At 36.8% G+C, this 27,206-nt stretch overlaps 1 protein-coding gene and 1 pseudogene across 1 annotated transcript in view; one reads left to right on the plus strand and one right to left on the minus strand.

Moving 5' to 3' along the window:
- The window catches only part of ADGRV1 (adhesion G protein-coupled receptor V1), a 556,842-nt gene that overhangs the window by 409,348 nt on the left and 120,288 nt on the right, over positions 1-27,206 (plus strand). The gene's annotated exons all lie outside the window — the stretch shown is intronic.
- Positions 434-944, minus strand: LOC135274755 (lysosomal enzyme trafficking factor-like; annotated as a pseudogene).

Raw genomic sequence — 27,206 nt, forward strand, 5'->3', positions numbered from 1 at the left:
TTTTCTATTTTATTGAGTCACTTTTGAAAATTCTTTTAATTTTTATTTTTGTTTTCGTATAAAATTTAAATTTTATGATTGTATCTGGACCTTTTTACATTTAACACAATGGAAATGTTCATATTCATTTTTTCCCCAAAGGAAAAATTTCTGAATCATCACTGTGTTGCACAGTAGACTAGGAATTCAGGTACTTAGTCCAGTTAAGAATGCAAATAGCAGACAAGATTAACTTCCAAAACCTGAAGTCATCAACATGATTTTGTATTACTCTATCTTAAGCTTTACCTAAAAATTCATTATTATTAAGATAAAGATAGTCCCCTAATCACGTGTTTTGGAAAAGCCTCTGTCCCACCACAGCTTCCTGAGATCTGAGAAGGCACTGCGGACTTGTGATCAGATTCCATATAGTACTGGCAATTTTGTAATCCTAAGGAAAAAACGATGACTGATTGTACATGTCAACCAGTTGTAGTCTACTGATCTGATTAGAAGCTTGACAAATGCCTGGTGGTGATTGCAAATAACTGCCACGCATACAAGGATGATAGAGTAACTCAGTGTTTTGGACTCAGTGCTCTTATACAAGAATAAAGGAACAAAAACATCTGTAAGTAAGATATCAGAAAAATAATTATCTACAAGAGTAATCGAGCTTTCAAGGAGTGTGTCCATGTGGTTCCTTCAAGGGGCTCCTCAGGGTGCTGTTGAATGCGTTCCAAGACCAGCTTGTTCTAAGTTTCATTGATTTCGAAAACAGTAAAATGCTGCTGCACTTGCTAACAGATACAATCCCACGGCAATTCATCTCATCCGCTGACAGAAATTCATCATTCTCCATGCTCTGTGCAATGGTCCCGAAAACCTTCCTGTTCCTATGGCCAGCGTTAAAAGAGCTCTGAATAAGCTCGCAGCTTTGGCATTTCAGAGAAAGCCACCATAAAGTAAATCCCCTAGGTCCCCAGGCTTAGAGAAAGGTGAGCACCGCCAGTCTGGAGCACCAACTACTAGTGATTTAGAACCTGTGACTGTGGTGGGTCACACGTGGCCCCTGGCCCTTGAGAGTTCTTTTTTAGAAATAGTTTATTACATTAAGTATTATTATAAAGTAATAATAGTTCCTTAAGTATTCAAATATATGGTGAGTCATATTATTTTCTTATATCTAAGGTTATGTCCCATTGTTTTTGTGCCTTCTTTCTTCTCATGATCAATAATGCCAAAAATTCTTCAAAGAATTAGCTCTTTAAACAATTATGATTCATTTATGTGACCAATAACTTTTATTAATTGCTATTTGCCAGACTCTAACTAATTGGGTTACTTTTTTAAAGAAGTAAAAAATAATAGAATCTAGATACCTGCTCTTAGGATTTTATGAGGCAGAGATAAGTTTTTTAAAAAAGAAAAAATAATTATATGATATGTTAAGGAGATAATAAATGCTATGAAAAAAATGAAGCAGAGTGAGGAGAATCAGAAGTGCCGCATGGTGGGAGCAGCATGTGGGCTGCGGTTTTAAAGAATGTGGGCAGAAATATTATTGAGAAGATAAGATTTCAGCAAAGATTTAAAGGGGGCAGGAAAGTTAGCCATGTGAGCATCCCAGAAGTAATATTCCTGGTGGAGGAAACAGCCAGTGCAAAGGCACTAAGGCAGGAGCATGCTGGGCATGTCTGGGGATTGCAAAGAGGCCAGTGTGGCTGCAGTAGAGTGGATGAGAGGGAGAAGAGAGAAGTCAGAATAGGTAAGCATAATGACTCTGAGTTTAAGAAGGCTGTGAGAGTAAGGACATATCTGACATATAGTTTTAAATATAAACAGAAGTCAAGTAGAAGAGTTATGATGCTATTGCAATGTAAAAGCAAAAGATGATAGTCACTTGGATTAAGGTGGTAACAACAGACATGTAGTGATGAATTAGAGTCATCTTTTTTTTTTTTTTTTTTTTTTTTTTTTTGAGACGGAGTTTCGCTCTTGTTACCCAGGCTGGAGTGCAATGGCGCGATCTCGGCTCACCGCAACCTCCGCCTCCTGGGTTCAGGCAATTCTCCTGCCTCAGCCTCCTGAGTAGCTGGGATTACAGGCAGAATTAGAGTCATCTATGTCTGCTGCCTTCATTTGTCTTTATTTTACCCATGTTGGCTTCTATCATTAGTATTATCTTCTTTCTACTTTCTACAGTTGAGTCATTAACCACTTTGTCTTGTCTGTTTTGTTCTGGTAATTATAATTGTATATATTTTACTAAGTCTCTTAATTATATAATTTATTCTTTTTTTGCCTTACTAAGTTTTTGTTTTTCTCAACTTAATCTGTCAGTTTCTGAAAGAAACAAAATCTCCCATTATGGTTTTGGATTTGTAAATGTTACTTTATATTAGTGTTTGAATTATATATTTTGAGGCTGTTTTCTTAGATGCTTATAGATCTACATTGTTATATCTTCTGGGGAAATTGTTTTTGACCTTCTTTTTTTTTTTTTTTAACATCTATGAGTGTTTTAAAGCCTTATTTTGTACATGATTTCCTATTAGTATTACTACCCCAGCTTTCTGTTCTGCTGTGGCATTTCCTGGCCATTTTACTTTAAACTTTAAGGGTCATTCATTATTTTAGGTAAATCTGATATGGCACAGATCTGGATTTGTTTACATCAAATCTAGAGCCGTGTTAGTGGGATTTATACATTTACAGTTATTTTGATGGCTAATAAACATTGAGTTATTTCTACTAACTTTTTGTTTTCTATGCACTGAGTTTTTTGTTAGCTTCCTTTTTTGCTTTCCTTCCATTGATGTGATTAAACACTCCACTTTTTTGTTTACAAATTTGTACGGTTTTTAAAATACATACACTTAAAAATATTTTAAGTTAATAATGTCTTTATCTTCTTCTTGGATGATACAAGGACCTTTATTTCCTTGTGTGGTTTATAATTTTTTAAATTATAAGTGTGACTAGAGAAGAGTTTTCTATAGGAATTCCTTGTGCCCTTTGATAGGGGTCCTACGTAATTTAAAGGTTCCAGAGCAGTTTTGTCTTAACTTTTCAGCTTCATGTTCCTGATCTATGTGAATAGTGTGAATTTGGATGCCACCTCTACACGGGGCAAGGTTTGAAGTTCAGGTTTCTGATGGTAACTCTTCACCACTCTCCCCGGGCAGTGAGCAGAGGTTTTTCTGATCCCCTGTTGATGATTTTGGCAGCCATTCATGGCTTCTAGGTGTCTGCATGTAATTCAGTCCTAGAGATGTGCAAACAGGGCCCTGACAGCTCCTCACAGGTATTAAACCCTGTCCTTCCCAGTTCTGATTGCTCTGTGAGTCGCAGGACTTCAGTCCTATTAACCAGTGTGACATTTTGTTGTGGCTTTATCTTTGGCACATGAGGATTTATGATTCCAAATTTTGAGTTAGATGATAAATTCCCAATTGTATGATTCTTATTTTTTTAAGCAATTTATTTGTTTAGAGCTGAGGTGGGGGATACTTACACATTAGTACTGTCAACCCTATTGATTCGAAGTCCATCTTTCACATTTTTACATTTAACAGATATTCAAATCTTAGTGATATTTTTTCATATTCTGAGTACTGCATTATTCAGAGACATTATTCATTTAACATTTCTTTTTCTCTTATTTAAAGTCACCAAATATTTTGATTTCCTAATGTAAGAGAAATAAAGCTGCAGAAATAAAGCATGCAGAAATTCCTGACCAACTACAGTTTCATGATAACCTGATTTTATCAATAGATACCACATTTTTTAAAATTTAAAGTTGTGTTTAGTGTGATTGTTTTCTATCCTCCAAATCTTCCAAGATATAGCTAGGAGACCAAATCTAGTGTAGGCTGGGAAGTTACCTAAGCATTTTGCTGAGGCTTGTGAAAACCAGGCAAGGTCAGCCTAAGTACAAACACATTACATTGCAATCAAATAAGGTCTGATGTACAAACTTTAAGCTGGTTAAAAATCTACATAACACAAAACTCATGAAAAAATCTGCCTCGTTGGTTAGACTGAACAAAGTTTCCTTAACATTTGAAGAGAGATTCAAGAAGGGTTTTGTGTCATGGTAGGTTATTAACATTCACTATTCTATTTTAGAAAAGGATGTGTTTTTAGAAGTTTTATTTATCAAGTACTACATCCTTCTAAAGTCATCCTTCCATATAAAAGTATTGAGAGCTTGGCATACTTCCTCATCACAAGAAAGGCAGGGAGTACAGTGTTCTCACCGGTATCTCTGTGGAAACTTGTGCCTTGGATTTCTGCTTTCCCTGTATTCTCCCTCTCCACTCTGATTCTAGCTTCTTTCAGGTGTTTTCTTCTCTCTATCTCTTATCCACACAGACATGGAACGCAGACTCCTTTCGCTTTTTTGCATCCTGCCAAATTCGAAAAGTACAAGTCAGAGTGACAAGCAGACTAAACAGCATAATGGGTGTTTTGATGGACATCCTTTTTTCCCCCGTTATGTTGCCAAGACTGGAGTGCAGTGGCATGATCATAGCTCACTGCAGCCTCAAACTGCCAGGTGCAAGTGGTCCTCCCACCTCAGCCTTCCCAGTAGATAAGACTACAGGCATGCTAATTTTGTTATTTTTTTGTAGAGGCAGGGTCTCACTATGTTGACCAGGCTATCCTCCAACTCCTGGCCTCAATAAATCCTCTCACCTTGGCCTCCCAAAGCACTGGGATTTCAGATGTCAGCCACTGTGTCCAGACTAACATCCTTAATTTTAAAGCTTTCCCTGTCATCTGTAATATAGGGACTTTTGCAATGGCTCTGTTTCTCCTTCCAGCCCTATCCTTCCATCATCCAGCCTGCCACCATATGTTCTATGCCATCCACCCTTTTTTATGTCCTTAATTCTCACTGCCTCCCTCTTGAGCTGTCTCTGGAAAGAAACCAGATTTTCCTCACTTTCTGTTGAGGAGCAAATCCATCTTCCCTTGGTGTCACCTTGTCTTTGTATTGAGGCCCATGCACTTACTTCCCAATGAACGATTAAGGAGTTTTGCTAAACAAATTATTTCCCCAAGAAGAATTCTGTTTATAAGATTTTAAAATAATATTTTTCTCTTCCACAATATATATTTTAGAATGATTTTACTACTTTTTGCTTAACCTCAATTTTCTGAAATGCTTTGATATTATTAATTTAGGTTTTATTTGATAATGAAAATTTGAAGAATATAATTGTGAATGGTAAATTATTATTATTTTATATTTATATTATTTACTAGGTTAATTTAGTTAGAGCAAAAGAAATCTAAAAATATCTTGAATTGAGAAGCCAATTTGGGTATGAATATTGTAGGTGAAATCATGTATCTGCCTGCCTAGTTTCAAATCTTCCTCCGTTACTTACTAGCTGATGTGACCTTTGACAAGTTATTTAATCTCTCTGTTCTTTGGTTTCCTCATCTGTAGCATCCAATAATAATAATAACAATAATAATTTCTACCTCATATGGATATTGTAAGTAATATTGTAAGTTTATCTCTTAAGCCCAGGAGTTGGAGTCTGCAGTGACCTATGATCATGCAACTGCACTTAAACATGGATGACAGAACAAGACCCTGTCTCAAAAAAAAATTGCTTTTAAAGAGGACTATGTTAAAATAGTGATCACCTAGGAGGTTCACTATATATATATATATATATATCTTACAACTATGCCTAGCACCTAGTAGGCACTGTATACATGTGCCAGCTAAGATTCACTTACTTACACTACACACAAAATCTCAAGAATTAAAATACAAGATAAAGGAAGCTGACAGATGAGGGTTTTAGATTAAGTATTGTAGATATCTGATGTTAAAAATATACTTAATGAAATCATTATGTTTAGATGTATTCTAATACACAGTAAATTAATTCACAATATACTTCACATAAGAAGGTAAGGCAGGTATCCTTAAATGACTCTTAGTATTTTTTTCTGACTCCTTAGAAAATCAGATAAAAGTAACTTACTCATTTCAAGAGCTATGTTAATGCTGGGTACAGTGGCTCACATCTGTAATTCTAACAGTTTGGAAGGTTAAGGCAGGAGGATTGCTTGAAGCCAGAAGTTCTAGACTACCCTGGGCACCAAAGCAACAGCCTGTCTCTACAAAAAATAAAAAACTTAGCCAGGCGTGCTGGTGAGTACCTACAGTCCTAGTTGCTAGAGAGGTGAGGCAGGATCACTTGAGCCCAGGAGTTGGAGCTGAAGTAATCTATGATCATGCAACTGCACTCAAACATAGATGACAGAGCAAGACTCTGTCTCAACATATATATATATGTTTAATTGTTTTTAAAATAAACTATGTTAAAATAGGGATTACCGAGGGATTCACAATGCCCATGAAGCTCATTCTTATACCTCAGATTAAGAATATCTTGCTTAAGAGTTTCTGGCAGGAAATGAAATGCAAGAAAATAAAAATAAAATATTTTTAAATGTACAGATTACACAACTTAAATGACCTTTTCATTGTCAGGGACTCTGATGGATCTGAAATGCTACCCTTCTTGCTAGCTAACAAGTTAGCCTGGATACTGACAGATAGGAACTTTCTGGCTCAGGGACAAAGCAATTTTATTATTTGTGGCACAGCAAGCAGCACAGCTCCATGTTCACATCAGTTCTCCTTTCCCCAGAGACCCAGGCAGGCATCACAAAGGTGGATACTGTGCACACAGTGGATTTGCATCACAGCTAAAGATATCCAAGTTTAGGAAAGCCCAATCTTTTATAACAGCTACAAGCAAACATGCCTGATCTTTGCAGTAGAAGGACACATCTTTTTACTAGACAGTAAGCAAATCTGCTCTCCGCTTTAGGAGAAAGCAACTGTCTCTGTTCTCCAAAGTAGATCATATATTCTTAAAAAAAAATTGTCGAGAATGAAAGCCATCAGTGCTTCTGCTTGCAAGCCATCCAGAAACAAAGGAACCTTTAAAGAATTGTCTCCCAATGTTTGTCCCATCAAGTCAGGAAAGGAAAATATTGTCATATATTAGTTTGGGAGAGAGGGGATAAAGTTAGTTATATGGATGGATGGATAACTAATAATCTCTTCTCTGTAATCAAAGAAATGAGAAAAGAACAAGATAGATGTAATATTTGCCTTCAGGCAGCTAACAGTCTTGTGATAGTGACAGGCTTTAAACAGATAAGCCATAAAATGATTAATTGCAATTTAGATAAGTTTCACCAGAAGAAATGAAGCAGATTTATGAAATTATAGATTGAGGAACTTCATATTCCAAAATCTGAAAAAATCCAAAATCTAAAACAGTTTTGGTCCCAAGCATTTCAGATACTTTACCTCTGGTAGTAATTATCAGGTAAAGAGTAGGGAATACAATATTCTGGGTAGTAGGAAGACCCTACTGAATGAAGGAACCCTGTATTATTAGAGAAACTACAAGAAAGCCAGGATTACTAGAGCAGTGTAAGATAGCAGGAGCCAGATTGGATTTTGGACTTGATTCTGATGGCAATGCAAAGGCAGTGGAAGGTTAAGAAAGAGAATTACCTCATTATATTAGCATTTGAGAATGCTCCTCCATTGTTGTATGAAGGATTGGTTGTAGGGGAAAGGGTGAATGCAGACATTGGAGTTGAAAGCTTATTGTTATAAGTCCAGCAAGAGGTGATAGTAATCTGGCTACAGACAAAAACAGTATAGATGAAGAGAAATGAATAGATTCAAAAAATATTTTTATAAAGCATAGTTGTCAGACCTGGGTGATTGATTTGATCTAGAGGGAGAAAAAGGAAGTTGTGGATGATTCTCAGATTTCTGGCATGGGCAACAGTGCAGGCAGAGTGGCTAGAAAGAATTAACTAGCCTCTTGGGGATTTATCTCATAAATTCAGTTCTATTTCAGTGACAGCAAGCATCTTAGATATATACACACAGGGAACCTGATTCTCTCCAGACCCCTAAGAACTAACTTTGTTACAGATAAAAGATGTGCTGTAGGGAATTGAGATGTCACACTCACCTCAATGTACAGGTAGTTTTTACTTGAATTCATAGAAGAAAGAATACCTTTGTGCTATCAGTTGGTTAAAAATTGCACCTCGAATTTTGCCAATATGATCCCTTTTAAGCTGTATAATTTATACCGGGTGTGATGCCATCATTAATGCTCCCCGTGTTGATTCTAATGAGGCATATGTCCTTTTCTCATGCTGAGAAAAGTATGCTCTTACTACCCACAGATATTCTGAATATGTATTTGATATTCAACCACATCAAATATTGAACCTGGTGCTTCCAATATGTAAGTAATTTCTTAGGATTAAGAAACTACTAAAAGCATTTTCTTGGAGTATTTAAAATGCAGTTGACAAAAATCCAACTCAAGCTAGCATAAGAAAATATGTAGCTCAAATAAGTAAAAACCTTCAGATCAGGGTAAGACGGGCAGCTGTAGATACCCAAGATGTCATCACGCTGCTGTCTTGCTCCATGACTCCCTTCTGGAGTCCCTTGTTACCTTCGTTATTGGGCAGACTTTCTTCCTGAAGTACAAAAGGAAGTCACTGTAGCTCAAGGCCTACACAGTCCATCAGATTTCCCAATGGAAAAGTGTCTTGCTTTCTGACCATTAAAACTAGGACAACTGTTTGAGTCATGTATTCACCTCTGAACCAAAGTTGGGTCACCTGCTTGCCTTGGCCAGTCTAACTGGAATCATATTTTGTTCTGGTTCTAATCTGATCTCCGCAAGAAGAGGGGATTTTATCCTAGAGCATTGGGAAGTAAAGATGGATGGGCATGCAAACTGACAAACAAATAATAAATGTCCACTGCAGACAAGTACATTGGGAAAGAGCTGAAACATCACAGAATGACTTCAATACAGGCCAGTGTAGAATTGCAGATGTGGAAGGTTAAGACAAGGTACATTGATATGAAATGAATAAAAGATAATTCTGCATTAATACTTATGAAAAGATGGAAAGACTGTAGTATGTTGCCTGTGAATCAGTAGGTGTCAAAGTTTTGAAAACAAAGATGAATAAAACCCATGTCTAGAATATTGGAATAATGGTTTAATTTTGCTATTTTACTACTCTTAAATTAGATCCTTGTATCTGAGGTAGAACTCCTAAGCTAAAGAAAAAAACTGAACACAATTGGAAAGATCCAGAAGAACTCTATGAAGATGAGTAATGGATAGAAAATAAAATTTAAAAATCAATAAATAAGTATGTTGTGTTTTGTCTATGCAAAATAAAGCCCTTTGAGGAGGATAAAATATATTAAATTATTGCAGTAGTAAAAGAGAAACATAATGCTTTTACACATATGGTTTCAATTCAGGAAAAAAGTAGCTGTTTTTCTCTTTGCATCTATACTCGAAATAAAACAGAATAAAAGAAGTTCAAGCAGGTGTGCAAAATATTTATATTAGAGAGAAAGATTTTTTAACTTGGAGTTAATAACTCTTTGAATGGATTTCAAGCCTTCTCTGCAATATTTTAAAATAGAGTTCCTTCTCATAACATTTGGACCTTGGGGCGCTGTGCTGCTCGAAGGTAGAGTGACCAGTTAGATGACCATATGCTTCATGAGGACAGGAATCCTGTGTTATTTGCACATTTGCATCCGATGGGCTGGATCATAATGGTCTCTAAAATATTTGCTAAGTATGTGTTGATGTTAATTTGTATTTCACTTAGTTGTTAATTATCTGTATATGGAATCTGTTTTATGGATCTGCTTAATGAATATTACATTTATATTGGTGTTGTCATTGTACATACATGGCATTATACATAGACTGCCAACTTTCTAGCTGCTGTGTTTTCAGTGAACAGAAGCTAGATGTGCTAGTAATCTAAGAAAAGATGATGACAACAAGGTACCAATATAATTTCCAGTTATTGAAAATTTTGGATCATCTGATCCATTGTCTCCATCTATTATCATCAACTAAGCATTCATTTTAGGAGTAATTATGAAAGATGAGGTTTCTTAATATTGTAAGTTACACTGAATACAAAGCATATGGTCATAGCACTTTTATGAATAGACTCAATATTGCATCCAGGTCATCATGGAATTGAGCAATGGAATTTAGGTTCAGTAAAGAAGCTTAAGGACCATCTTTTACTCAATCTTCTCTTCTTTAGTTATCTCATTATTTGGGTGATGATGTGATTGAGACCTAACTACATTAAGAGACTTGCCCAATTACAGTGTTAGTGAGAGTGTAAATTAGTTCAACCATTGTGGTAGACAGTGTGGTGACTCCTCAAGGATCTAGAACCAGAGATACTATTTGACTCAGCAATCCCATTACTGAGTATATACTCAAAGGATTATAAATCATTCTACTATAAAGACATATGGACATGTATGTTTATTGTGGTACTATTCACAAAAGCAAAGACTTGGAACCAACCCAAATACCCATCAATGATAGACTGGATAAAGAAAATGTGACACATATATACCATGGAATACTATGCAGCCATAAAAAGTAATGAGATCATGTCTTTTGCAGGGACATGGATGAAGCTGGAAACCATCATTCTCAGCAAACTAACACAGGAATGAAAACCAAACACTGCATGTTCTCACTCATAAGTGGGAGTTGAACAATGAGAACACATGGACACAGGGAGGGGAACATCACACACCGGTGCCTGTCAGGAAGAGGGGGCCCAGGGGAGGGATAGCATTAGGAGAAATACCTAATGTAGATGACGGGTTGACGGATGCAGCAAACCACCATGGCACATGTATACCTATGTAACGAACCTGCACATGTATCCCAGAACTTAAAGTATAATTTAAAAAACGAGAGAGAGAGACTTGCCCAATTTGGAATAAACTTTTTATGGCAGAAACTGACATAAAACCTACTTGAAAGAATTTCAGTTTTCTGAAGCTAGAGGAGAGTTTTCAGAGGCCTATCTTAACATCAATATTAATGTCAATTGGTCAGTATAAACTCTACCTCATACCATCTCGAGACTAAATTGTTTGGCCATTTTCATGATGCGCTAGGAACAAACTCAACACAGACATTAAACACAGGCGTAATATGTTCATTTTTCCTTATATATATTTAAGGAAAGTATTATATTTGAGGATAACTTAGGGGATGTGGCTAAAATTAGCTTTCCATTAGGAAGTATTGTTAAGGATGAAGAAATTTGGAAGTTATTTAACTGCTTTACAGATGTTTCAAGCTTGAGGCTCTTAGTCAGTTGATTGATTTACTGTAATCTAATTACTCTAATCCATTCACCACTGACAAGGAAGACATAGTCATTCAGTTCAAATATCTCCTTAAGCTCTGCCTGCACTTCTCTGAACTCAGTAGAGTAGTTAATGCATGATGAAAAGATTATGCTTTGCTATGGAAAATTATTTTTATCTTAAATAATAAAAACAGAGTCATACTGGTGGGAGTCACCAGGAATGATAATGAATTATAATAAATATCACAGTACAGTTGATATATTTAAAACAACAGCTTTCTTACGGCCACCAAGTAAACTGTTTTATATCATTCACAGCTGGGCCAGAGTTGTCCCTTGGACATAAGGAGATATGCCTGCCTCCTAGAATCAAACAAATGTTATATTGCCTAAGCAGGATGTGTTCAGGGTTTTAGCCAATCACATTGCAGACAGCTATCTTTAAGTATTAAATCAGGATAATTTAATCTGAATTGAATTTCAGTATTAGAAAATATAGCAACCTTTTAAAAATAATGCCCTCCACATTAGCAAACAATCTCTCTCCTGTTTCCTTTATGCAGTTGTAAAATTATGAGTGTTAGGGTTTTAACCAACTTGTAGACCCGTAAGTGGGAGACACCCTAGAAAGCAGCCTCCATGACAGTTTCACATGTGATTCAGAGTGCTGAAAGGGTTTACTGTTTGGCTTCAACTCTTTACTGAGATCCTTAAAACTTGATTTCTGGGTGTTTTTTTTTTTTTTCCTTCCCAAGAGAACAAACAAGCTATAGTTCAAGCCAGTAGTAACTCCGAGCATTTTTATTAATGTTTGCTCAGCAACAGTCTGAGCTTTATCCCCAGTTCACTGTGTGTCTGCAATTTCCTATTCACCATCTGGGAAAGTCAGATGTAACTCTTATGGGAAGAGGCACCAAAGTTTCATCTCTACTTCATTATTTCAGATGTAATCAAAGGGAGTAAATCTACAGTGTGTTCTTGGCTGTAATACGGTAGAGTTGTCCGTTGTCTGGATACAAATCCATTTGTGTTCATATTCTTCTAGAGGAATCTCTTTTCCAGATATAGTTCTATTAAATACTGTGTCAATACTTAATACTTAAAGTTTGTCAGGTTCAAGCTGATAAACCCTACTTTTAAAAAAACTAATATTCCTATATCTTGATGGTGATACTCTTTGAGGCTCTAGAGGTTCTTGTTACCATTTTTTAAGGAGACAATTCTCAGTGCCCAGCCCCAGCAGCCTTTTGGTTTGGAGAAGCAGTGTACACGGTGGTTAGAGCAGGGACTTGGGAGCCCGACCAACTGCTTGAGTTCAAAGTCTGGACCTGCCTCCTCCTAGAATTTAACCTTGAGAAGTTAAATAATCTCTCTGTGCTTCAGTTCCTCCATTTATAAAATGGGGATGATTATTCTAGTAATTATCTCTTAGGATTATTGTGAGGATTAAATAAGTTATTCTAAGTGATTACTGAGAAGAGTGCTTGGCACTTTGTGGGCAATACTTAAAGATTAGATATTTGTATAGCTGCTCGTATCTCAACGCTTTGCATTTGCTGTCTCTTCTATCTAGAATGTTCTTTCAGACTTCATGTGGCATGCCGTCTCCAAATGTCATTCCTCAAAGAGGCCTTTCCTGGTCATCTTTTTCACTCTTCCTATTTGCTGCTTTATTTTTTTAAAGTCCTGATCGCCATCCAATATTATATTTTATATTTATTTTATATTTTGAACTCTGTTTCTTCAAAAAGAAAGTAATCTTAGTGAGGTCTTTTGTATAGGACTGTATGCCTAGACTCTAGAACAGTGTCTGGTATGTACGTAGTAGGTGCTTAACAAATATTTGGAGAATGAATGAAGAAATTATTATAGAAAGATGTCTATATTAGAATGCATTTCTGTAGATACATTAATCCATCAGAACTCTATAGAGCACAAAATCACAATTACTGCAAGATAAATTAGATCCTGGTTTAGGCTGTACTTGCAATGAATTGAACACTAAGCTCATATGAAACACTTAAGAGTGTCTATAGTGATTCACAACATAAGCCTGATCTTTTAGTTTGACTTCTCAAAGTCAATTATATTTTCAGTATAAATGAAGTAAAACATGCACTTGAAATTTTAAAAAATAGTGCAAGTTTAAAGATTTAAGACAGTTCTCTACAAACAAAAATGATAATACTTTCACTGGTAAAGAGAGTCACTTTTTAAAGTATTCACTTTAAAATCACTTGTGCGCATTTTTTTCAGTATTGCTATTAAAAGTACTTTCTCATTTTCAATTTTGAATCATTCAGAAATGAATTGTTAGAGCTGTTGCTTTGCGTTACCACATACCACAGGGTAAAGTAGCCAAAGGCTGTTTAATCTAAGCAGGTTAGGTAAAAATGGAGAATGTCAGAAAAATGGAAGACCTCCTAACCCACACCAGAATTGCACTTGCTTTGATACTGTTATTTAAATAATGTCAAACAAAGATAAATTGACTTTGTCTTTTGAAATTTTATTTAGGTACACACTGACAGTACCTTAAAGATTAAAGAATAAATGTCTCTTCTTTCTTGAACCTTTATTATATACCAATATGCTTAGCATTGAGTGGGATATAAAAACGCATAAGCTAAAGTTCTGTTCTTGAAAAGTGTATAGTCCGTTTAGATCAACAAGACAAAAAAACTGTAAGAAATCAGTACACATTAGTAAATCATTAGTTTCTAAAGAAATTCAGATGTAGGACGATTATTGTAGGTGATTGAACACACAAGAAGAGAGTGATCCTTTAGACAAGCATTAAAGGATGAAAAGCATTTTGTTAGGCAATTTGGAAGGAAAAGAGAACATTCCATGCACAGAACACAGCTTGATCAAAGATAAAAATGGGCAAATTATACCAGACATTCAAAAGGAAGAATTGGTACCAATCCTATTGATACTATTTCACAAGATAGAGAAAGAGGGAATTCTCCCTAAATTGTTCTATGAAGCCAGTATCACCCTAACACGAAAACCAGGAAAGGACAGAACCAAAAAGAAAACTACAGACCAATATCCCTGATGAATATAGATGCAAAAATCCTTAACAAAATACTAGCTAACTGAATCCAACAACACATCAAAAACATAATCCACCATGATCAAGTAGGTTTCATACCAGGGATTCAGGGATGGTTTAACATATGCAAGTAAATAAATGTGATAGGCCACATAAGCAGAATTGAAAAGAAAAATCACAGGATCATCTCAATAGATACAGAAAAAACATTCGACAAAATCCAGCATTTCTTTATGATTAAAACTCTCAGCAAAATTGGCATACAAGGGATATAGCCATCTATGAAAAACCCACAGCCAACATAATATTGAATGGGGAAAAGTTGAAAGCATTCCCTCTGAGAACTGGAATAAGACAAGGATGCCCACTCTCACCACTTCTCTTCAACATAGTACGGGAAGTCTTAGCTGGAGCAGTAAGACAGGAGAAAGAAATAAAGGGCATCCAAATCAGCAAACAGGAAGTCAAACTGTCACTATTTGCTGATGATATGATTGTTTACCTAGAAAACCCTAAAGACTCCTCCAGAAAGTTTCTAGAACTGATAAAAGAATTCAGCAGCATTTTTGGATACAAAATTAATGTACACAAATCAGTAGCTCTTCTATACACCAACAGCAACCAAGCTGAGAATCAAATCAAGAACTCAACACCTCTTATAATATCTGCAAAATAATAATAATAATAATAATAATAATAAAATGCTTAGGAATATACCTGACCAAGGAGGTGAAAGATCTCTACAAGGAAAACTACAAAACTTTGCTAAAGGAAATCATAGACAACACAAACAAATGGAAACACATCCCATGTCCATGGATGGGTAGAATCAATATTGTGAAAATGACCATACTGCCAAAAGCAATCTACAAATTCAGTGCAATTCCCATCAAAATATCACCATCATTCTTCACAGAACTAGAAAAAACTATCCTAAAATTCATATGGAATAAAAAAAGAGCCCACATAGCCAAAGCAGGAGTAAGCAAAAAGAACAAATTTGGAGGGATCACATTACCTGATTTCAAACTATGCTCTAAGGCCATAGTCACCAGAACAGCGTGGAACTGGTATAAAAATAGGCACATAGACTAATGGAACAGAATAGAAAACGCAGAAATAAAGCCAAATACAGCCAACTAATCTATGACAAAGCAAACAAAAACATAAAGTGGAGAAAAGACACCCTATTCAACAAGAGGTCCTGGGATAATTTTAGCAAGAAAAAAAAAAATCTCATCCAAAAATAGGCTAAGGACATGAATAGACAGTTCTCAAAAGAAGATGGCCAACAAACATGAAAAAATGCTCAACATCACTAATGATCAGGGAAGTACAAACCACAATGCAATACTACCTTACTCCTGCAAGAATGGCCATAATCAAAAAGTAAATAAATAATAGATATTGGCATGGATGCTGTGAACAGGGAACACTTCTGTACTGCTGCTGGAAATGTAAACTGGTACAATCACTATGAAAAACAGTGTGGTGACCATTGTAGAGTAAAATAGTACTGATCTGGGAGTTCAGAGATCTGAATTTGAACTCTAGTTGCCACACCTAATAACTGTGAATAAATTTCTTAGCCAAACAGTTCCCTTGTTGTTATAAAAAAAAGATAACATCCTTTATTTATCCATAATTTTTATCTTTACATGTATGTATTAGGGTTCCCTAGAGGGACAGAACTAAGAGGATAGATATATATATAAAGGGAAGTTTATTAAGGAGTATTAACTCACATGATCACAGAATACAGTCCCACAATAGGCTCTCTGCAAGCCGAGGTGCAATGAAGCCAGTCCAAGTCCCAAAGCTAAAGAACTTGGAGTCTGATGTTCAAGGCCAGGAAGCATCCACATGGGAGAAAGATGTAGGCTTGGAGGCTAAGGCAGTGTAATCTATGTTCTTCTGCCTGCTTTTATTCTGGCTGTGCTGGCAGCTGATTAGATTGTGCCCACCCAGATGGAGGGTGGGCCTGCCTTTCCCAGTCCACTGACTCAAATGTTAATCTTCTTTGGCAACACCCTGACAGACACACCCAGGAACAATACTTGATCCTTTAATCCAATCAAAGTGATGCTCAATATTAACCATCACAATGTAACTGATATGTTAGGATTCATGAGGTCTAATCATAAAGTGATACTATTTGCCACTGATTGTTTCTTTATAATTTGTTCAATGGAAGAAGTCTTCTGCCACTGAGTAAAACCTTAGAAAACTTCTTAAACTTCTAATAAGTCTTTGGAAATAGAAAGCCTTGCGATTACTGTAAATCACACCATCTTGACTCAATCATTTAAAAATCTAGTCCCATGGGATTGTCAAAGTTGCTAACTTGATTCAGTTATAACTACTATCCTTCCAACAGCAAGGACTTACTAAGGCATAAAGTTTAGGGATAGGGAAGAGGGTGTGGTTAGCCTCTTTTTTCCTGCTTCTTTACACTTCTGCTAATTAATCTTTATTTCTGGCTCTCCTGGGTTGCAACGTGGGGAGGAAGAATATGGAAGAAAGGCAAGAAAATACTGGCATATTTATTTAATTGGTACTGTTATAAGTTGGCTGCCATCCTCTGGACAGTTGCTTATGATTTGCACAATCTCTAGCAACTCAGTATCTTTCGCTTATCTCTCCTGAAGCCTAATGGCCATTCTAGAAGGTTCCATCAGACGAGAACTAGTATCATGTCATTCTAACTCTCTCTTGCACAGTGTACCAGATACACCTGTGCAACACATTGACCCAATAAACTTTTGAAGTACAAGTTTACCCAACCTAACCACCTCTTTTTCTAGTCTGCTGCTGGAGTGGCAAGCCAGCCTGTCTCTCACATTGGAGATTTTCCAAACAGGGGTCAAAACCAGAACTCATCCCTTTCCCCCAGCTCCAGGGGGCACACAGTTACTTTTACATAGCACAATTGTAAAGTATCTTGTTCTCTCTTTTTCCTATACAAGTGCATGCCAAGCCAGGCGCGGTGGCTCACGCCTGTAATCCTAGCACTTTGGGAGGCTAAGGTGGGTGGATCACCTGAGGTCAGGAGTTCAACAAGTGCATGCCAAAAAAATAAATAAATAAAACAAAACCTTTCTTTTTCTAAACTTCACTTCTCTCTTTCTGACTGTTTAATGCCCTTGACATGTAAGGATATCTAGCCCGTTCTCTGCCACGTAATTTTCACAAGTTGCTCTGATGCTTTCTGTCTTCCAGCTTACTTCGATATCTGATGCCTTAGGGTCTTAATCAAAAAGATCTATTGATTTTTGTAAAGTGATTTAAATAAATGAAAGTCACAAAAAAGGCACAGCTTGTTTGCATCTTCAGTAGTTAGGCAACACTAACAGGAGTTTATTTTACTCTAGTTTTGCTTTGCCTACAATTCCGTTAAATCACCAGATGCATGATAGTAACCAGATTATAATAAACTAATCTAAAAACCCAGGCCTATTGGTGTGACTTTCATATTGCAGCCTATATTTATAGTACATTCTGTTTTTCCTTAAAAAACAAAACTAAGCCAAGACCACTGAGCTCAACCAGTTGATAATTATCCCTGTTAACAAAATACATCTTAAGAATTGATATGGTTTAAAGATTTAAGAATAATTTCTAGGTAAACTAGTAAACCTTTCTTTTTTATCCTAGAGTTTATATGGCACAACACTGGTTTATTCTCATAAATCTTGTGTTTGTTTATGGATTTGTCACTGGTTTGTCCCCATACATTCATGTTTGTTTATGGATTTGTTAGACCAGCTCTCTGTTTAAACGCATTGTCTACTGATCCAGGATGTCTCCTTCATTCTTTTGAAATAATTAAGTCTCGGCTCAGTGGACTTTTCACAGTTAGAATCATAACAGATTATTTCAGCATGTTTTAAAAAGTCTTAAAACTTTCCATATGGTGGTCTACTTGGAACAAATTGGCCCATTTGGAATAAATGACTAAATACTTAACTAAAATACATGAATTTTATACTAAATGGCCAAACCTGGATACTTGTTGCCCTTTATATTAATTCAAAATCAAGACAAATATCATTCAATGTAATTTTGGATATCATGTGTTTAGGCAAGATTTAAGGGATGACTGTAATCAACTGAAATGAATTTTAATAAGAAAAATGCCAATCTCAGACAAATGTAAAGTTCATATCATCAGTATCTCTTGATTATTTTTGAAGGAGGAGTGCCTTAGATAAAAGAAACAAACTGGTTGTAAGCAAGAATGACAGCGCAGTGCTACGGGTTCCACAGGGCCAGCTTTAGGGCTTGAGCATCCTAGGATTTTGGTATCTGCGGAGGCCCTGGAATCAATGCACCACAAATACTGAGGCAAAACTGTGTATGAAGTTTAGGAACCCCTCATAAAAATTTACAAACTTATCCGTTATCCAATGCAACTGTTCCTCTGACATGAGTCATGTGCTGCCCTGCCAGGGAGAATCCAGATGTCCTCCTCCAGATCCTGCTGGTATAGAATTAGAAAAATAATTAACTATACCAATCTGGGTACTTACACTGACAGTGAGGGTCTACATGTTTTGGAAATAAAGCGTTAGGACTCTTTTCCAGTTGGGTGAGGTATTCCTTGGGTGGTATCTTGCCATTTGAGGACTAGCATTAATTTGTTTGGAACAACAGCATGTTAATAAGCACAGTGCAATATCAATTCAGTTTATCTCCTCCTGTTGTTCTGAAACAGACATCAGTGATCTAGCTCCCTGATTTGGTAGTAGAAAATCTCAAATCTCAGTTTGGTTTCTAAATGGGTACTTTATGCCCCTGACCCTTTAATAGAAAATTAGTAGTTCCCAGAACTTCATAATGACCTTATCCTATTTTATTTTTCTATCAATGACGTTGTCAATATCATTATCAATATCAGGTATAGTATGTATTTATTTATTTGTATGCATTTTCATATTTTCTGTCTTTCAGATATGTGTACTAGATTCTGGCTGGAGTTTAAAAGGAAGTTTTTTTTTTGTTTTTTTTTTTTAATTTATTTGTTTTACTTTAGGTGCATACTATATCTGGCATTTCTCCCCATGTTATCCCTCCCCACCCTCCCATCCCTCCCCACCCCCCACTGTCTCTCCCTTACCCCCCTCAACTGCCCCCAGTGTGTGATATTCCTCTCCCTGAGTCCACGTGTTCTCGTTGTTCAACACCCACCTAAGAGTGAGAACATATGGTGTTTGGCTTTCTGTTCTTGTGTCAGTTTGCTGAGAATGATGGTTTCCAGATTCATCCGAGTCCCTACAAAGGACACGAACTCATCGTTTTTTATGGCTGCATAGTATTCCATGGTGTATATGTGCTACATTTTCTTTGTCCAGTCTATCACTGATGGGCATTTGGGTTGGTTCCAGGTCTTTGCTATTGTACACAGGGCTGCAATGAACGTACGTGTGCATGTGTCTATATAGTAGAATGATTTACAGTTCTTTGGGTATATACCCAGTAATGGGATTGCTGGGTCAAATGGAACTTCTATTTCTAGATCCTTAAGAAATTGCCACACTGTCTTCCACAATGGTTGAGCTAATTTACACTCCCACCAACTGTGTAAGAGTGTTCCTATTTCTCCACATCCTCTCCAGCATCTGTTGTCTCCAGATTTTTTAATGGTTGCCATTCTAACTGGCGTGAGATGATATCTCAGTGTGGTTTTGATTTGCATTTCTCTAATGACCAGTGATGATGAGCATTTTTTCATATGTTCGTTGGCCTCATATATGTCTTCTTTAGAAAAGTGTCCATTTATATTCTTTGCCCACTTTTGAATGGGGTTGTTTGTTTTTTTCTTGTATATCTGTTTTAGTTCTTTGTAGATTCTGGATATTAGCCCTTTGTCAGATGGGTAGATTGCAAAAAATTCTTCCCATTCTGTTGGTTGCCGATTCGCTCTAATGATGGTTTCTTTTGCTGTGCAGAAGCTCTGAATTTTAATTAGATCTCATTTGTCTATCTTGGCTTTTATTGCCATTGCTTTTGGTGTTTTAGTCATGAAGTCCTTGCCTATGCCTATGTCCTGGATTTTTGGTTTTTTAAAAGTCTTTCTAATATCTTAGCTCTGGACAAGGTTAGACTAAAAAGAATTTGGGAGGCTGAGGTGGGAGGATTGCTTGAACCCAGTAGCTCAAGACCACCCTCAGCAACATACAGAGACCCTGTCTCTACAAAATAAATTTAAAATTTGCCAGGCATGGTGATGTGTGCCTGTGGTCCCAGGTACTCAGGAGCTGAGGTGAGAGGAGTACTTGAGCCCAGAAGGTTGAGGCTGCAGTGAGACGCAATTTTACTGCAGCAAGCACTCCAGCCTGGGTGACAGAGAGAGACATTGTCTCCAGAAATAAAATGAAATAGGATCCAAAGTGATGTCCACTAGAATGTAAGCTCCAAAATGGTGAGGACTTTTTGCAGCAGTAGTTGTTCACTGGAGCCTCGAACATTCTCTGACCTATAACCACTGCTCAATAGTCAGGAAAGAATGACGATTATAATTAATGCTTGTCTTATGGATTTGTTGTGAAGATTAAACTAAAGATGTCATGCAAACTCAACACAACATGAAATACAGAATCTAAAAACCCTAAAAGTTCCCTCATGGCACCCAGAAATGCCAAACTTGCCTTTTAAATATATGAATTTCAACCCATAAACTGAAGATACTGATTATATGCACATTTTAAATATAAACAACTTCTAAATACTGTATAGGAAGTCCCTGACTCACAATGATTCAACTTAACACTTTTCCAAATATAGGATGATAGAAAGGCAATATGCATTCAGTCAAAACTGTACTTCAAGTACCCATACAATCATTCTTTCACTTTCAGTATAGTATTTAATAAATTACATGAGATATAAAAGACTTTATTATTAAATAGGCTTGTGTTAGATTATTTTGTCCAACTGTAGGCTAACAAATTTTCTGAGCTTGTTTAAGGTAGGCTAGGCTAAGCTATAATGTTCAGTAGGTTAGGGATATTAAGTGCATTTTGACTTCAGACATTTTTGACTTATGGGTTACATCCCAGTAAGCATCTATTATTTGGGATCCTTGTTTATGTAAGTGGACTTTTTTACAATGATGAGAATCTCACTCTGATATCATTAACAATTCACCTTATGTTTACTATATAAAAAGTTCTTTCGGCCGGGCGCGGTGGCTCACGCCTGTAATCCCAGCACTTTGGGAGGCCGAGGTGGGTGGATCACGAGGTCAAGAGATCGAGACTATCCTGGTCAACATGGTGAAACCCCGTCTCTACTAAAAATACAAAAAAATTAGCTGGGCATGGTGGCGCGTGCCTGTAATCCCAGCTACTCGAGAGGCTGAGGCAGGAGAATTGCCTGAACCCAGGAGGCGGAGGTTGCGGTGAGCCGAGATCGCGCCATTGCACTCCAGCCTGGGTAACAAGAGCGAAACTCCGTCTCCCAAAAAAAAAAAAAAAAAAAAAAGTTCTTTCATATAAAAGATGGGAAAATATCCTGTTAAGGATATTTATTTTATCTAACCATAGACTGAAGACCACTTGTGACTTTATTTGATCTGTATTTAATCACTATTTATTTAATAATTATTACACCCAAAACTAGAGAACAGACTTACTGGCTTTTCTTTTTTAAAATTAACCTCCTTTTCTTTTTCTTTTCAAAAGTAATCCAGAGGCAGTGTTCTGCTTTGAACTTTAAGCAAATATAAACCTTAATAACATCAGTGTCTCTGCAGTGAGTTTTTATAAGGATTGAAGAAAGGGAGTTACAAGCAATAAGACATCAGATCTTACCTTGTGTGACAGCCTGATACCCTCTATGTTTTCTTGAACGTTTCTCCTAAAAACGATGTATTTTAGAATCTAACTTTCCAAAATTGCTTTGTAGTAGCATTTACCGAATGGATTGTAGTGTTTTGTTAATAGCACTGTTTGTTGATAGCACTGAAAAAAAGGAAAACCTCTGCGTATTTCTTTTCTTTTTTTTTTTAGACAGAGTTTGCTCTGTTGTCCAGACTGAAGTGCAGTGGCATGGTGATCTCAGCTCACTGCAAATTCCACATCCCAGGCTCAAGCAATTCTCATGCCTCAGCCTCCCGAGTAGCTGGGATTACAGGAGCCCACCACCATGCTCCACTAATTTTTGTATTTTTAGTAGAGACTGGGTATCACCATGTTGGTCAGGCTGGTCTCGAACTCCCGACCTCAGGTGATCCACCCGCCTTGATTTCCGAAATTGCTGGGATTAAAAGCGTGAGCCACCATGCACAGCCTGTGCACCCAGCCTGTCTGTCTGGCCTAGATATAGCATTTTAAGTATCTTGTGGCTTGTTAAAGATGTCTGTGTCACACTCCAGTTACAGTTTAAGAGAAACTTTTCTATATTAATAAAGGGCAAATTTAGATTTAAAAGACAGGGGGAAAAAAAAACCAGTATCAAAGGCCTCTCCTTCCCCCAGAAACATTGCTTTTTTAGTATTCTTCAGTTTGCTGATCTAGTCAATATTAATACTTTCTCAGTTGCTAAGTTTTGATTCATTACAAGCTAATAAAGGAAAGTGGAATTTTTCAGGGATTGGTGAATTATTTTACCTTTACTGTACTTCCCAAGGTCCTTCCACTCAGCTTTGATCTTATGGTTCATTCCTTGTCATTTCCATTGGGTTGAAGGAACCTGTAAAGGGAACATTGGTTTAATCACTGCTTCCTTCCTGATATAGCTCTGATTTCTAAACTGTCTGGGGTTCTTTTGAAATTCTTATATTATAGCTCTCCTGAGCTTTCCTCTGCAATCACCCTTCACACAGTCTTTATTGGCAGGGTTACACAATGATGTGTGTCACTCTGTCTCTCTAGGCCCTTTTTATAGTAAAATACACAGTCCTTGTATCTTTGGACCCTCAAGCCTTTATTCTAATTCTATGTGTTTATTAATTCTTGTCTCTACCCCTCAAAATCAGAGCACATATACAAATCCTTGACCTTGAAAGCTTTATAGCCCCAAAGAAACAAAGATTAATCATAATTATGTTATCTTCCTGAAAATCTCAAACCTGCTTTCCTTTTTAAGTGCACAGATGATTCCTGAACCAACAGGAAACAAAGTTGAGAAACTTTTGAGCATTTCTTTTCTTTGCCGTTGTCCAGGAAAGAGAATATAGTTCTCCCAAGAATATCCAATTCATTTTCCTATTGTTAAAGTAACAAATATCCTTCTTGATTCTAATCTAATCTCATTCTTGGCAAATAAGATTTCACTGTCTTAACTTCCCTGCATATAATAATTCACTCCTTTCCTTATGCTCCAGCCATACTCCAGGTGGTTTTGCTATCACATTTAAAACACTGAACTAAGTTACTGCATAGTGTGAGCCTCTTCTCCATACCAGACTCTGATCTCCCGCTCAGGAAGCATGTCTTATCCATCACTGAATGTCCAGAGCTTAGCAAATAGCATACACATAGTTATTGCTTAATAAATGCATGTAAAATGAATGAATAGCAGTCATGTAAAAGTCGTTAGTAGGTTTTCCATTAATATAAGATCAAGAATTTTATCTATTATATGACACAATAGCTTGCTGCTTTCATACTGGAAAAAGTTGTGCTTCATTGAACTACTCTGTGTGTGTGTGTGTGTGTGTGTGAGAGAGAGAGAGAGAGAGAGACAGACAGACAGACAGACAGAGAGAGAGACAGAGACAGAGAGACAGAGACTCTGAAACAGCTGCTAAAGAGAGCAAACTGGGATGAATGTATAACCCATTATAAGCGAATAGCATTTTGATACCCCACTCCTAGTTCAATCTTAGTTTATTTCTTCTTTGCCTCATTTCTCTCATTTTAAATTTTTTTATCTTGAACAACTTTATAAGCAACTTGAAACCTTTGTAGGCACATCAGTTAATCTTTTGTATTTTGTAGAAATAATAAAGAAGCATAAAAAAGATCTAGTCCCCTCTTTGCTGAAGAGGAAAGTATGGGAGGAAAAATTATGAGGATGCTATTTACTGCTGCCTGGATGTTGAAGTAACATGGTAGGAGCCTGTCTTCGTCCATTTGGGATACTATAACAAAATACTATAGACTGGGTAGCGTATAAATAATAGACACTTATTTCTCATGGTTCTGGAGGCTGAGAAGTTCAATATCAAGGCGCTGGCAGAGGCCCCCAAGTTGGTTTATAGACCACCGTCTTTTTGCTGTAACCTCCCATGGCAGAAAGGCAAGAGTCTGTCTGGGGCTTCTTATTAAATAAGGCCACTAATCTCATTCATGAGGGCTCTGCTCTCATAACCTAATCACTCTCCCAAAGCTCTGCCTCCTAATACTATCACGTTGGGGGTTAGGAGTTCAACATGTAAATTTTGGAAAGAAACAAACATTCAAACCACAGCAGAACCTTTAATAGAACTGCCTTGTCTTCAAAGAAAAGTTCTTCAAAATTCCAAGCACAGTAACATAGCTTAGTGAAAATAACACCATAGTCACAGTAGAGGAGGCCACTGAGATTGTGTGTGCTCCCCCACCCTTCAAAACAGAAACCATAAAGAACATATCCCTGAGTAGGTAAGGTAATCCGCATCCCAACGTAAAGGGTTCATCACCATCTCCCCTTTTTGTGATTTTAAATCTACGATTCTTTGTAGACAATTTTGAGTCACCTTGAAAGACCCAAATAAAGATTTAAACACATATTTTTAAAAGATTGTAAGTTTTTATTGCTTTCAAATGATTGAGCACTGACCCACAGCCTTCACATTTAAGTCACTGCTATGGGTGCTTTAAAAGAAATGTTTGCTCTTCTGAGAAATGGTATTAGACACCGGATTAGAGGTGATGACCACTTTGTGGATTAAGACCTCTGATAAGCTTGCTGTTGCCAAAAAGAAAAAAAAGTATATTAACCAGATGTTTGCATAGCATATGAAATGGAATATGAACGTAGTTAAGTGTCATGTATGATTTCTATATGAGTAGACATTACAGTGTTACAGCAAATAAATTAAACCAATTTGAGCATTTTTCTTTGCTGTTGTCCAGGAAAGAGAATATTGTTCTCCCAAGACTATCTAATTCATTTTCATAACGTTAAAGTAACCAATGTCCTTCTTGATTTTAATCTCATCTTGTTCTTGACAAACAAGATTTCACTGTCTTAACTTTCCTACACATATTTTCATTAACTTTAGCGATAAGCAATGTTAAAGTTAATGATAATAACGGCTGTCCTTTACTGAGTCCTTACCACATGCTGGGTACTGTGCTAAGCACTTTGATTACCTCATTTATCCCTCACAACAAATTTATGGGGGGAAAAACATATTTTATTTATATTTTACAAATAAGGCTACTGAGGCTCAGAGAGGTAATTTCTTTCGCCCATAGTCACAAAGCTATTAAATAGCAATGTCAGTGCTCAAAGCCAGGGCTATCTGATTCACAGTTCACATTCATAAGTAGTTCACCTTTTATTGTTTTGTGAAATCATCATGTTCTTTCTGTCTTCAATTCGGAATGACCCAGACAGTGGTGAGTTTTGGTGAGACATAATCAAACCCAGTGAGATTAGTCTCTCTTCTGGGTGACAGCAGGCAACAGAATCTTCAAGCAAGTCTTTGATTTAGAGGTTGGTGCAAAAGTAACTATGAATTTTAAATCATCTTATAACTAGGCTCAAACACATCTTTATTAATCAAAATAGAATCCATTACAATCAACACCTTTTTGCCAACAAAAAATAACTTTGTTTATTCCTGTAGTGTAAAAATCTGTGCTTCAGGATTCAACGAACTTTTGGAACGCATTTTCTGCATCCTGCTGGTTGTGGAAGGGTTTTCCCTGCAAAAAGTTGTTGAGATATTTGAAGAAGTGGTAGTCGGTTGGCAAGAGGTTAGGTGAATATGGCAGATGAGGCAAAACTTCGGAGCCCAACTTTTGAAGTGATGGTTGTGTGACGTGCAGCTGGGTGTTGTCATGGAGAAGAATTGGGTCCTTTCTGTTGACCAATGCCAGCTGCAGGCTTTGCAGTTTTCAGTGCATCTCATTGATTTGCTGAGCATACTTCTCAGATGTAATGGTTTCTCCAGGATTCAGAAAGCTGTAGTGGATCAGACCAGCAGCAAACCACCATCAACAGTGACCATGACCTTTTTTTTTTTGGTGCAAGTTTGGCTTTGGGAAGTGCTCTGGAGCTCGGTCCAACCACTGAGCTGATCATCGCCAGTTGTCCTATAAAATCCACTTTTCATCACATGCCACAATCCCATTGAGAAATGGTTCATTGTTGTTGCATAGGATAAGACGACACCTCAAAACGACAGTTTTTTAAAATTTTCAATCAGCTCATGAGGCACCCACTTAGTGACCTTTTTCACCTTTCTAATTTGCTTCAAATGCCCAGTGACCATAGAATGGTCGACCTTGGATTCTTTGGCAACTTCTCGTGTTGTTATAAGAGGATCAGCTTCAGTGATTGCTCTCAATTGGTCGTTGTCCACCTCTGACGGCCGGCCACTAGGCTCCTTATCTTCAGGGTTCTCGTCTCCTTTGCAGAGCTTCTTGAACCACCATTGCACTGTACGTTTGTTAGCAGTTCCTGGGCCAAAGTACACTATTGATGTTGTGAGTTGTTGCCACTGCTTTACAACGCATTTTGAACTAGAATAAGAAAATCACTCGAATTACCTTTTTATCTAACATAATTTCCATAGTCTAAAATAAACATAAAATAAACAGCAAGTAATAAGTCATTATCAAAAGCATAAATCAAGAAATGCCCATTAAAATAGTATATAATATAACCACATTTATTTCAGAATGTATTCCATTATCAAATGACAAATTCCTTTCGTAGCAACCTAATATTTTCTCCTGGCTCCTCTCCACACACT

Source organism: Aotus nancymaae, unplaced genomic scaffold (assembly GCF_030222135.1).
Source record: "Aotus nancymaae isolate 86718 unplaced genomic scaffold, 86718_ANA_hifiasm-v0.15.2.pri h1tg000014l, whole genome shotgun sequence".
Taxonomy (NCBI): domain Eukaryota; kingdom Metazoa; phylum Chordata; class Mammalia; order Primates; family Aotidae; genus Aotus; species Aotus nancymaae.